Genomic DNA, 13,749 nt, shown 5'->3' with positions numbered 1-13,749 from the left:
GTGATTTATTTATCTTAATAATCTGTATGTTCTGCATGATTCACAGTGAATATGTGCTCTGCTCTTTGTCATAAACACACACAGAACGTGCGTTATGTTTATGATGATGCGTTGTCAGTGTATGTGCGGCCGGCTTTACACATTCACGTTGTAGAGTGCAGCACTTTCAGAATGTATATTTATTTAATAAAATCTCAGCCTTTTGTGGTTCAATCATCATAGGGCATGTCATGCTTTTACTTCAATTAATTGTGCATTCATACATTCAGTTCATCCCAAAAATGTAAAATTCTGTGACATTCCGCATTTTATATTTAACTCTGTTTAGATACTTTTGAAATCTCTGCTGGAACTCTTTAGGCTCTGAGGCTACTTAGATCTTCTTTCTACTTAGATATGCCTGTACAAAATGTGTCAACCATTACACGGCCTACCTGAGCATTGTTTCTGACCATGTCCATCCCTTTATGGCCTTCCAGCAGGATAATGCACCATGTCACAAAGCTTGAATCATTTCAAATTGGTTTCTTGAACATGACAATGAGTTCACTGTACTAAAATGGCCCCCACAGTCACCAGATCTCAACCCAATAGAGCATCTTTGGGATGTGGTGGAACGGGAGCTTCGTGCCCTGGATGTGCATCCCACAAATCTCCATCAACTGCAAGATGCTATCCTATCAATATGGGCCAACATTTCTAAAGAATGCTTTCAGCACCTTGTTGAATCAATGCCACGTAGAATTAATGCAGTTCTGAAGGCGAAAGGGGGTCAAACACAGTATTAGTATGGTGTTCCTAATAATCCTTTAGGTGAGTGTATATTGCCACTTATATTAATATAATTATACATATTAAATACTCTGCACCCATCTATTGAGGTACTTCAACTTGGGATTTAACATTCCTTGCATTTTAACATACTTATGGGCAAATTGGTGTTGTTGTTTTTTTAGACATTTCCATTGAAGCAAAGAATTGTGGGTTGTGAGTGCTCACGAAGGATACACCTCATGCATCCTCCGAATTCCCGTGAAAGAAAGTCACATTCGAAGGCTGCATTCGGAGTGTCCTACTCGCTTTTCTGAAACGAGACAGCCTCAATGACGTATGTGGCCGGCAAATGCGACCTCCGGAGGATGCAGCCTTCCAAACGAGACACAGCCTTAGTTTTGGTCCGTTTTGAAATTTTGCCCTGTGAAAGCGAACCGAACCAAAAAGAAAATGCAACGTTGTAACAATTTAGTCCCCTTTTCAGAACAAAGCAATCGGTCTACAGGTCTGAAAACACCATTATAAACCCTATCTGCCACAAATACCATAGTTAATACTGTTACTACTGTTAAACCATGGGACATTTTTGTAAGCATTGTGATCTGATAATTGAAAAGCCTTTTAATAGACCTATTTCAGAGACTGTGATGATGTGTTTCTGCCTTATTTGGCAATCTTGCAAACTTTTTTATATATTAAATCTTCTCTCATCTGACTATCTTAATCCACTGCTCTATTATTTATTTTTGTTTTTTTCTTCTGGAAAGTCATTCAATTGTAATAGTAGGTTTTGTCTTTTGCTCTTGGAGCAAATTAATAAGTGAAAATAATTTTTGCTCTGGTCTGCTATTTACTTCCATTCATCGTTGTCGAAGTTTACCCTGCAAACCTTTGCTTCCTCGTTCCAAAACCCAGAGTGTGTATTTCTTTTTTTATATTCACCCCTTTTCTACCCAATTTGGAATGCCCAATTCCCAATGCACTCCAAGTCCTCGTGGTGGCATAGTGACTCGACTCATTCCAGGTGGTGGAGGACGAATCTCAGTTTCCTCTGCGTCTGAGACCGTCAATCCGCTCCTCTTTTCATGTGGCTTGTTGAGCGCATTACTGCGGAGACATAGCGTGTGTGGAGGCCCACGCTCTTCTCCGCAGCATCCATGCAGAACTCACCATGCGCCCCACCTGGTGCACCCCACCAGGAGGTTACCCGATGTGACTCCAAACTCTCTAACAACAGGGACAATTTGGTTGCTTAAGAGACCAGGCTGGAGTCACTCAACATGCCCTGGATTCAAACTCGCGACTCCAGGTGTGGTAGTCAGCGTCTTGTTGAGCTACCTTTGCCCCACTGAAAAAGGTCTATTGATGTATTCTCCTGTTTTCTTTGTCTTGTGTTGTTTAGAATGTGTTTTTTTTTTTTTTGTTTTAAACTAGTTTCATCACGGAGACATTTGGAGTTTTTCAACAGACAATTATGTTCTGCATTCAAACAGGTTCTGCAATCCCAGTCGCACATCTCACTGGTTCACACGTGCATTTAAAATAGTTCATGCTGTGCAGTTGAGACTGAGGCCAGTCTGCAAGTAAATGCATCTGCCCTGTCCTCGTGCAGCTCTTTCCATTCTGCTGTGTTGATTATTGATCTGGGTAGTGTCTAGCACTTTTGATAATGATCTGCGCTCTCCGTGAGTTAAAGCACAGCTGCGCTCACACTGCTCTATTCATTGAGCCGCTTTCATTATGCTTTTGAATTTAGCAAAATGTGCTCCAAAACATATGGTTAAGATGACAGGTGAAGGCTTATTAATATTCATGAGGAAAGCGCTAACTGATTGGTCAGTGAGACGTTCCGATACTCTGCCATCCTGATGGCCTTCGTAGGACAAACGGAAACGGAAGAAACAAGGTTGCTATGACACCACACCACTCTTTAACAAGCGCGAGTGCTTTGAGTGAGAAGGGAACAAAGTCCCTCTGGAAGGGAGAGGTACATTTAGGAGAGTTATAATGATGTAAAGAGAAAAGATCATAGATTTTACAGGTGTACTTTTAGTCTAATACTTACATTGCCACTTATATTAATATAATTATACATATTAAATACTCTGCACCCATCTACTGAGGTACTTCAACTTGGGATTTAACATTCCTTGCATTTTAACATACTTATGGGCAAATTGGTGTTGTTGTTGTTGTTTTTTTTAGACATTTTCATTGAAGCAAAGAATTGTGGGCTGTGATTGCCCACGAAGGATACACCTGATGCATCCTCTGAATTCCCGTGAAAGAAGGTCACATTCGAAGGCTGCATTCGAAGTGTCCTACTCGCTTTTCTGAAAGGAGACAGCCTCAATGACGCATGTGGCCGGCAAATGCGACCTCCAGAGGATGCAGCCTTCCAAACGAGACACAGCCTTAGTTTTGGTCCGTTTTGAAATTTGCTCCAAAACATATGATTAAGATGACAGGTGAAGGCTTATTAATATTCATGAGGAAAGCGCTAACTGATTGGTCAGTGAGACATTCCAATCTGCCATCCTTCGTTTCAGAAATTAGCTCGCAGGCCACGTGAAGTGAGTTTGACACCTGTGTGTTATGTGGCGACTTCACTGTGAGTTTATGCATGTATTTGTGGTCTTTTTCGCAGCATACAAAGCGCACAGCTGACTGGGGCTAGCAAGCATTACATTGCGCCAAAAATATTAAATGAACAATGTGAAATTTAATAGCAGCACTCATAATTCAGCAGTGGTGTTAGCCTCTCCAGAATGCATATAGGAAAAAACTGTTAGAAGAAAGAGAGAGATAAAGACAGGATGAAATGGGTTCTCTTTTCAAGTAATGTGATCTAACTCTCAGCAGCAGTGGTGCTGTAGGCCTACATTATTTAAAAGGTAAAAATCAGCATTGATTGACAGGCTGCTGTACATCTGTCTGCAGTGTATGGATGCCCATGTTGTGTTTGTGATACAGAACACTGGTCCCTTCAGCAGGATGATTTTGTTTAGTTGTGGTCATTTCAGGACAGCTGAAAGGCGAGAGAGAGAGAGAGAGAGAGAGAGAGAGAGTGAGTGTGAGAGAGAGAGAGAGGCTATGTTCTTACATTTCCCTAATGTCTGTGTAAACTTAATACATTGACATGGGCATTTGACAACCTTCTGACAAAACACATGCCACAGATTAACTTCATCAATTTGCCTGCTGTCAGTTAGCAAAGGTTTTAAAGAGCACATATTATGCTCATTTAAATAATTGTAATTTTATTTTGGGGTCTACTTGAATAGGTTTACATGCGTTAATGTTCAAAAAACACATAATTTTTTCTCATACTGTACATTGCTGCAGCACCTCTTTTAACCCTCTGTCTCTGTTGTAGCTCCTTTCTCTTTAAAAGCCCCTTTCCGAAAAGCCCAGTCTGCTCTGATTGGTCAGCTGGCCCAGCCTGTTGTGATTAATTTACTGTTAATGCAAATTTCCAGACTACATTTGGCCCAGAGAGAGAAAGAGAGACTTAAAAAGCAGCATCTTTTGAGCTATATAAGAGGGTCTGGTATTGTGCCATAGGCTCTTTCTTTCAGTAATGGATGAGTTCTTCCATTGCAGTGTTTGTTCCTATCCCAAGTGGCACACTTGATGTGTTCTAAGGATGTTCAAAACCACCTCTTTCACTTATGTTTAAATGTAAACTTGGGACCTTCTAAAAAGTAAGAAACCCCCAAAATCAGTCAAAAAACATTGTGTGTTTATGCATTCCATTTAAAATACTTTTAAAAATATTTTTAGGCTACTGAGAGCATAGAGTTTTGATTAGCACAATTAACATGTCAGCATGGTCTGGTGAAAGACTGACTCACCTGAGATGATTATCCTGCACTTTAAAAAGCCAGCTCAGTGAGAAAATAAAAATAACACACACAGATTTAAAGGTGCACTCAGTAATTATTTCCTCATTAAAAAAGTTTAACTCCTAAAGACAAATTATTATTTTGCAATATATGTAGGAAATCATGACCACTCACCGTAAAATGAAGACTTCAATCAAATCAATTACCTTATTAAAGCTGTTTTATTCTACATGAGACATAGCGTGTGTGGAGGCCCACGCTCTTCTCCGCAGCATCCATGCAGAACTCACCATGCGCCCCACCTGGTGCACCCCACCAGGAGGTTACCCGATGTGACTCCAAACTCTCTAACAACAGGGACAATTTGGTTGCTTAAGAGACCAGGCTGGAGTCACTCAACATGCCCTGGATTCAAACTCGCGACTCCAGGTGTGGTAGTCAGCGTCTTGTTGAGCTACCTTTGCCCCACTGAAAAAGGTCTATTGATGTATTCTCCTGTTTTCTTTGTCTTGTGTTGTTTAGAATGTGTTTTTTTTTTTTTGTTTTAAACTAGTTTCATCACGGAGACATTTGGAGTTTTTCAACAGACAATTATGTTCTGCATTCAAACAGGTTCTGCAATCCCAGTCGCACATCTCACTGGTTCACACGTGCATTTAAAATAGTTCATGCTGTGCAGTTGAGACTGAGGCCAGTCTGCAAGTAAATGCATCTGCCCTGTCCTCGTGCAGCTCTTTCCATTCTGCTGTGTTGATTATTGATCTGGGTAGTGTCTAGCACTTTTGATAATGATCTGCGCTCTCCGTGAGTTAAAGCACAGCTACGCTCACACTGCTCTATTCATTGAGCCGCTTTCATTATGCTTTTGAATTTAGCAAAATGTGCTCCAAAACATATGGTTAAGATGACAGGTGAAGGCTTATTAATATTCATGAGGAAAGCGCTAACTGATTGGTCAGTGAGGCGTTCCGATACTCTGCCATCCTGATGGCCTTCAGTAGGACAAACGGAAGCGGAAGAAACAAGGTTGCTATGACACCACACCACTCTTTAACAAGCGCGAGTGCTTTGAGTGAGAAGGGAACAAAGTCCCTCTGGAAGGGAGAGGTACATTTAGGAGAGTTATAATGATGTAAAGAGAAAAGATCATAGATTTTACAGGTGTACTTTTAGTCTAATACTTACATTGCCACTTATATTAATATAATTATACATATTAAATACTCTGCACCCATCTATTGAGGTACTTCAACTTGGGATTTAACATTCCTTGCATTTTAACATACTTATGGGCAAATTGGTGTTGTTGTTTTTTTAGACATTTCCATTGAAGCAAAGAATTGTGGGCTGTGATTGCCCACGAAGGATACACCTGATGCATCCTCTGAATTCCCGTGAAAGAAGGTCACATTCGAAGGCTGCATTCGAAGTGTCCTACTCGCTTTTCTGAAAGGAGACAGCCTCAATGACGCATGTGGCCGGCAAATGCGACCTCCAGAGGATGCAGCCTTCCAAACGAGACACAGCCTTAGTTTTGGTCCGTTTTGAAATTTGCTCCAAAACATATGATTAAGATGACAGGTGAAGGCTTATTAATATTCATGAGGAAAGCGCTAACTGATTGGTCAGTGAGACATTCCAATCTGCCATCCTTCGTTTCAGAAATTAGCTCGCAGGCCACGTGAAGTGAGTTTGACACCTGTGTGTTATGTGGCGACTTCACTGTGAGTTTATGCATGTATTTGTGGTCTTTTTCGCAGCATACAAAGCGCACAGCTGACTGGGGCTAGCAAGCATTACATTGCGCCAAAAATATTAAATGAACAATGTGAAATTTAATAGCAGCACTCATAATTCAGCAGTGGTGTTAGCCTCTCCAGAATGCATATAGGAAAAAACTGTTAGAAGAAAGAGAGAGATAAAGACAGGATGAAATGGGTTCTCTTTTCAAGTAATGTGATCTAACTCTCAGCAGCAGTGGTGCTGTAGGCCTACATTATTTAAAAGGTAAAAATCAGCATTGATTGACAGGCTGCTGTACATCTGTCTGCAGTGTATGGATGCCCATGTTGTGTTTGTGATACAGAACACTGGTCCCTTCAGCAGGATGATTTTGTTTAGTTGTGGTCATTTCAGGACAGCTGAAAGGCGAGAGAGAGAGAGAGAGAGAGAGAGAGAGAGAGAGTGAGTGTGAGAGAGAGAGAGGCTATGTTCTTACATTTCCCTAATGTCTGTGTAAACTTAATACATTGACATGGGCATTTGACAACCTTCTGACAAAACACATGCCACAGATTAACTTCATCAATTTGCCTGCTGTCAGTTAGCAAAGGTTTTAAAGAGCACATATTATGCTCATTTAAATAATTGTAATTTTATTTTGGGGGTCTACTTGAATAGGTTTACATGCGTTAATGTTCAAAAAACACATAATTTTTTCTCATACTGTACATTGCTGCAGCACCTCTTTTAACCCTCTGTCTCTGTTGTAGCTCCTTTCTCTTTAAAAGCCCCCTTTCCGAAAAGCCCAGTCTGCTCTGATTGGTCAGCTGGCCCAGCCTGTTGTGATTAATTTACTGTTAATGCAAATTTCCAGACTACATTTGGCCCAGAGAGAGAAAGAGAGACTTAAAAAGCAGCATCTTTTGAGCTATATAAGAGGGTCTGGTATTGTGCCATAGGCTCTTTCTTTCAGTAATGGATGAGTTCTTCCATTGCAGTGTTTGTTCCTATCCCAAGTGGCACACTTGATGTGTTCTAAGGATGTTCAAAACCACCTCTTTCACTTATGTTTAAATGTAAACTTGGGACCTTCTAAAAAGTAAGAAACCCCCAAAAATCAGTCAAAAAACATTGTGTGTTTATGCATTCCATTTAAAATACTTTTAAAAATATTTTTAGGCTACTGAGAGCATAGAGTTTTGATTAGCACAATTAACATGTCAGCATGGTCTGGTGAAAGACTGACTCACCTGAGATGATTATCCTGCACTTTAAAAAGCCAGCTCAGTGAGAAAATAAAAATAACACACACAGATTTAAAGGTGCACTCAGTAATTATTTCCTCATTAAAAAAGTTTAACTCCTAAAGACAAATTATTATTTTGCAATATATGTAGGAAATCATGACCACTCACCGTAAAATGAAGACTTCAATCAAATCAATTACCTTATTAAAGCTGTTTTATTCTACATGGAGAGGATTCCGCACATGGGGGCTGCCATTTTAGGGTCAAGTGATCAACCGAACACTATTTGTTTAAACTCAGTAACTGTCCTGCTATTTGACACTTTCACTGATTGATTTAAGTCATTATGGCTGACTGTGAATGCTACATTTCTACAATGGCATCTGAAACTGTAAACTGTTGATTTTTAAATGATGCTGCATCCATGCCGCTAGGTGTCACTGTAAATCCAATATGACACAAAGACAAAAGATACTGAGTGCACCTTTAAAGAAGACTCAAATGTCAAAACATCCATAGCGACTTAGATGCCAATGTTTCGGAAATCCACCGAAGTGATTTCTATAGCTATTTTGCTTGTCTTGCAACAGGACATTTTTCTCCATGCAATGCTAGTGAGAGATGGAAGAAGAAATTAAACTATGTATACATCTGCTCAAGATATCCTCTTTTTTAATAATTGTATTATTAATTATATTTAAAATGTAACATTAACATGACAGTAATTTAAGCTTATCCTTTCTAAAAAAATATAAAGCCAAACGTAAATGTGTAAAAATGTTAAACAGTTTAATGGGGAAACATATTGACTGACTAGTAATTCCAGTGTCGACTAGCAGCATCAGTACCGTTTAGTCAACTAGTCCCACACAGCCCTAATGTGTACTTGTGGAAGGACCGGGGTATTTAATTAAATGAATAACTCACCCAAAGGTTAAAGTTTTCAAGTCATCATTTTCTCTGCCATGTTGCAATTCCAATGACCATTTCCTCTGCGGAACACAAAAGGAGATGTTAGGCAGAAAATAGAGACTGATAGCCTCAGTCAATCTAATTTTCATAGGATGAAAAAGATGCTGGTGGAGACTGGTGCTTGGTGCTTAGAGCAACATAACATTCTTTGGTAGTAAATAATGATTTCATTTTAGTTGTATGGTGTTCTATCCATTTAAATTTCCAAGTGGTCCAGTCTCTAAATGTCCAAATCAGCGCTTGTACTTATTGTTTTATTGAATTACTTCTTGTTTTATTTATTTTACAAATTGATTTATTTTATATGAATTTTATGTTTTTATAATTTTTTGTATGGTCTTATTGTGGTGAGCTGTGTATGAGTCTAAGGAAAACCTTAACATTACTTAAACCATTTCAGGAGTCAATATGTTGTATGACCATGAAATGAAACAGGCAATTCGTTCCTTTTAAAGTAAGAAATATTATACCCTAATAATACTAAATTGTGATATGTTATATCCTAAATTGTCAAATTGTTTCTTAAAGACTGCTGCTTTGTCTAGTATGATCTGGATTGTGGTCTACTAATTGGTGACCTCTTCTAAAGAGTGTCCCGTTTGTCATTTAAGGATTCAGAAGGGCATGAGCACCCTGTTTGTGACTGCAAAGCACCCTTTTGTGAAGCCTGTACATGTGCATAATCTGCATATTTTGTGTTGGATGCTGATCCCCAGCATGTTTTCCCCACCAGGCATTTTATCTAGGTTAATCAGTAAGACTTTCTTGGTCATTTGAAAAGCCATGCTGGTTGACCAGCTTCACTAGCTAAGTTTTCTGTTAAACACTCTGGATATACTGGTCCACAGGTTGGTCTGCCTCAAACTAGCACTATCCAGCATAACCCAGGCTGGACCTTGCTGGTCTTTTCGGCTAGGTACTTAACAGTCCTAATGAAGGAATATGTCACTTAAGTGTAGTGTGGCAGACACAGACACAACATAATAAGTGCTTTTCAGCACAATAACGCTGGCACACACACACACACACACATACACACACACACACACACACACACACACACACACACACAGAGGTCCGTGTGATGACCTTCCCAGCTCAATGCAGAATGCACAGAGTTGCAAGTGGTGTGCAACTCTCTCTCGAACTGGGATCTTCCACTTTTCTTTATCCCTCTCCCAGCTGATTGGGATAATTCAGTGGCAGGCCACAATCTCCTCCTCATCACATACCCCCATCACCAGATTCAGGCCGGGGCACTGTCCAGCCTGACCCCCATTTATGGTGGGGAGCTGTTGCCCTTACAGCCATTCCGCTGCTGGATGGTCTTCCCCGCCTCCTGGGAACACACTGCTCCAGTGTTACAGAATCGATCACTCCCTCTGTGTTGTAATCCTCCGTAAACGGTGAAGGCTCTCTGATGGCACATATTTCTCCAACTCCCAGGTTTCGGCACCAGTGTAGCAGATCTCTGCCTTCCCTAAAAAGGAGAAAGTGGTGCCAGGTGAACTGTTTACAAAAGACTTAATTAAAAACAGACACAAGATAATAAGTGCTTTTAGCACAATAACGCCAGCACACACACACAGCTCCATGTGACACTCACACCGTTGACCTTCCCGGCTCAACGCAGAATGCACACGTCTGCGAGCTGTGTGCAACTCTCTCTCTCGAACTGGCATCTCTGGCTCCTATTTATCCCTCTCACGGCTGATTGGGATAATTCAGTGCCAGGCATACATTCAAATGGCTTGGCCACACCCTTCTCATCACATGTAGATTCACAGTGGACTGACTGCAAGGACTGAGGGCATCCTGTGGGACCTTTTCTTCTGTGATCATATTGGTCTATATTCAGTGTTTTTTAGTAAGTAGTAGGGAAATTATGGGCTTGACTATATGAAGCTGAGCTGAGCTGGGCCATAGATGGGGTATGATACCTCTGTATAGTGTGTGTGCTTGGGCTCTGAATCGCTGTCTACAGCCTGTCCTGGAGCCTGCACGTTGACAGCAGCTTTGGGATATCTCTGAAATCAACGGCTGGACACACTCACAAATTCACTACACTGCCAGCAAAACATCGGTACTCTCTTGGCAACATTGTTTAGCAAAGCATGATACTGGTTTCCTGGAGAGTATCATTAGGGGAGAACAGAACACACATTGCTCCATCCTCGCACGTTCACACACACAAGCGTAGTGGCCTTTCCTTCCTCTGTTAAATTTAGTGGCACCTCAGATACAATCACACTCAAGGAGGCTGCTCTTGAATGGAATCTCATGACATCACAGGAAGAGAGGGGGTGGGAGCAGGGGCCACGTGGCAGAATAACAGACTTGTCATCACCCTGTTAACATTTCAGATGATTTCATCAAGTGCTCACATACTCTGAGAGAGACTTCATATGGTCATTTAAAGAAATAGTTCACCCAAAAATGAAAAATAAAAGGTCTTGATTTACTAAACCCTACATTTTTAGGAGTAAATGATGCAAGAATTTTCATTTGGGGTGAACAATCCCTTTAAATCAATATTTAAAGCTCTGAGAAATTAATATTATACTGTAATTTCATTAAGATGAGAGCAGATGTGTTTGTATGTGGTCAAAGATGACAACGAGTTTTATAAGAGTGTGACAAGCTAAATGTTGATAAGTGCAGCAAAAGTTGATGACTTTGTCAGAAATGGAGGGAATAAATCTGTTTGTTTCCTCCCAGACGAGAAAGCAAAATGGCAAACTCAGGGCAAAATGACAGAATGGCAACCTCCACAGCTCGAACTGTGACTGAAATCCTGGCAAACAAAATCTCCTCTGCAGCCGAGGTCATTATATGAGCTTGTGCTCTTCCTCATGTCCTAATTCCTGTATTCAGGAAGAGCCCGAGAGTGGGAGTGCTCATCTGGCATCAGATCCACTGTGTTGCTGCTGATCTAGATCACTGTGAATGGAAAAATAAAACAGGCCACCTATTTCGAGACACTTTATGAATGCAACTCAATATCTCTCTCCGACACCTCCATCCACCTCCACATATGCACTGCAGGGACCATGTTTCCTTCTCTCTCTGCATAATAAGATTAAGCAGTGGTTTCCTGACATTGTGGATCTTATGCCTCTCCCAGCAGCTTCTCTCCCCCCACGCAGAGCTGATGGTGAGTAGGCGGTGAATCTCGGCTAGGTGCCGGGCCTGTGTGGGGTATGCGTGGGTCGCTTGAGGATGTGCTGCAGTAGAAGATTTTTTATTTTTATTATAAAGAATTATAAAACTGAAGCATTTTACTCGCCAACTTTCTGCCACCTTCAATCCATAGAGACAATAAAAAGAGGCAGAGAGCAGGAAGTTAGTGAGCAAATCACAGGAATCTATTACTAAGATCATGAACTTTGGCGTCAACTGATAAAAGAAAAGTGAGGTGAATAAAGGCCCTAGCACACTCATGGCGAAGAGCCTCTTCATACTTCGCTCAGAGCCAAAAAGTGGTTTGAAACAGCTGAGCAATGGCATACTGTTTGCAAATATTCAGACAACCGCCATGCTGCTGAGGGAAGCATTTAGAGGTACATTTACTGTAAACATGAGGACACTCAAGACTACATGGAGAACATCAACTAATATGACATTAAAATCTTTTATCAATGCCTTCATGCCTAATTATAGTTGAAGTCTAATTTGTGAATGACAAGAATGATTTTTCCAACTATTGTTTACAGACAGATTGTTTTACTTTTAATTGACTTTGTCACAATTCCAGTGGGTCAGAAGTTGGCTTGGAAAATTCCAGAAAATGATGTCAATCCATCTGATAGGATGTGTACTGAATTGGAAGTGTACCTGTGGATGTATTTTAAGGCCTACCTTCAAACTCAGTGCCTTTTTTCTTGACATCATGGGAAAACCAAAAAATATCAGCCAAGACCTCAGATAAAAATGTGTGGACCTCCACAAGTCTGGTTCATCCTTGATAGCAATTTCCAAATGCCTGAAGGTACCACATTCATCTATACAATAGAACACAAGTATAAACACCACGGGACCATGCAGCCATCATACCACTCAGGAAGGGGACACATTCTGTCTACTAGAGATGAACATAGTTTGGTGCAAAAAGTGCAAATCAATCCCAGAACAACAGCAAAGTATATTGTGAAAATGCTGGAGGAAACGGGTAGACAAGTATCTAGAATCCTCAGTAAAATGAGTCCTATATATAAATCAGCAAGGAAGAAACCACTGCTCCAAAATCGCCATGAAAAGTCAGACTACAGTTTGCAAGTGTACATGGGGGCAAAGATCTTAGATATTTTTTTGTAAAAATTTCTTCTTGTCCGATGAAACAAAAATTTAACTTTTTGGCAATAACTGCCATTGTTATGTTTTGAGGAAAAAAGGTAAGGCTTTCCAGCTGAAGAACACCATCCCAAAAGTGAAGCATGGGGGTGGCAGCATCATGTTGTGGGGGTGATTTAATGCAGGAGGGACTGGTGCACTTCACAAAATAGATGGCATCACGAGGAAGGAAAATTATGTGAATATATTGAAGCAACATCTCAAGACATCGGCCATGAAGTTAAAGCTTGGTTGCAAATGGGTCTTCCATATGGACAATGACCCCAAGCATACCTCACAATTTGTGGCAAAATAGCTGAAAGACAACAAATTCAAGGTATTGAATGAGGCCCTGGCCTCAATCTGAAAGAAAATTTGTGGGCAGAACTGAAGTGTGTGTGAGCAAGGAGGCCTACAAACCTGACTCAGTTACACCTGTTCTGTCTGAAGGAATGGGGCAAAATTCCAGCAACTTATTGTGAGAAGCTTGTGGAAGGCTACCCAAAATGTCTGACCCAAGTTAAACAATTTAAAGGCAATGCTACCAAATACTAGCAAATTGTATGTAAACTTCTGACCTACTGGGAATGTGATGAAAGAAATAAAAGCTAAAATAAACCATTCTCTCTAATACTATTATTTCACATTCTTAAAATAAAGTAGTGATCCTAACTGACGTATGACAGGAAATGTTTTCTTCGATTAAATGTCAGGAATTGTGAAAAACTTAGTTTAAATGTATTTGGCTAAGGTGTATGTAAACTTCTGACTTCAAATGTATATGAGTAGAATTAAGTAAAAGAAGCGGAAGTCGATACTCAATGATTATTTAAAGTAGTATATATGCAGTAGATAATGTG

The 13,749-nt window shown here is 40.4% G+C and overlaps 1 protein-coding gene across 1 annotated transcript in view; it reads left to right on the top strand.

The window, feature by feature from the left end:
* LOC127633221 (protein kinase C epsilon type-like) overlaps positions 1-13,749 on the top strand; it is a 97,854-nt gene that overhangs the window by 17,351 nt on the left and 66,754 nt on the right. The window lies entirely within an intron of this gene.

The sequence above is a fragment of the Xyrauchen texanus genome, chromosome 40, assembly GCF_025860055.1.
Source record: "Xyrauchen texanus isolate HMW12.3.18 chromosome 40, RBS_HiC_50CHRs, whole genome shotgun sequence".
Lineage (NCBI taxonomy): Eukaryota > Metazoa > Chordata > Actinopteri > Cypriniformes > Catostomidae > Xyrauchen > Xyrauchen texanus.
This window is presented reverse-complemented; position numbering and strand designations above follow the sequence as displayed.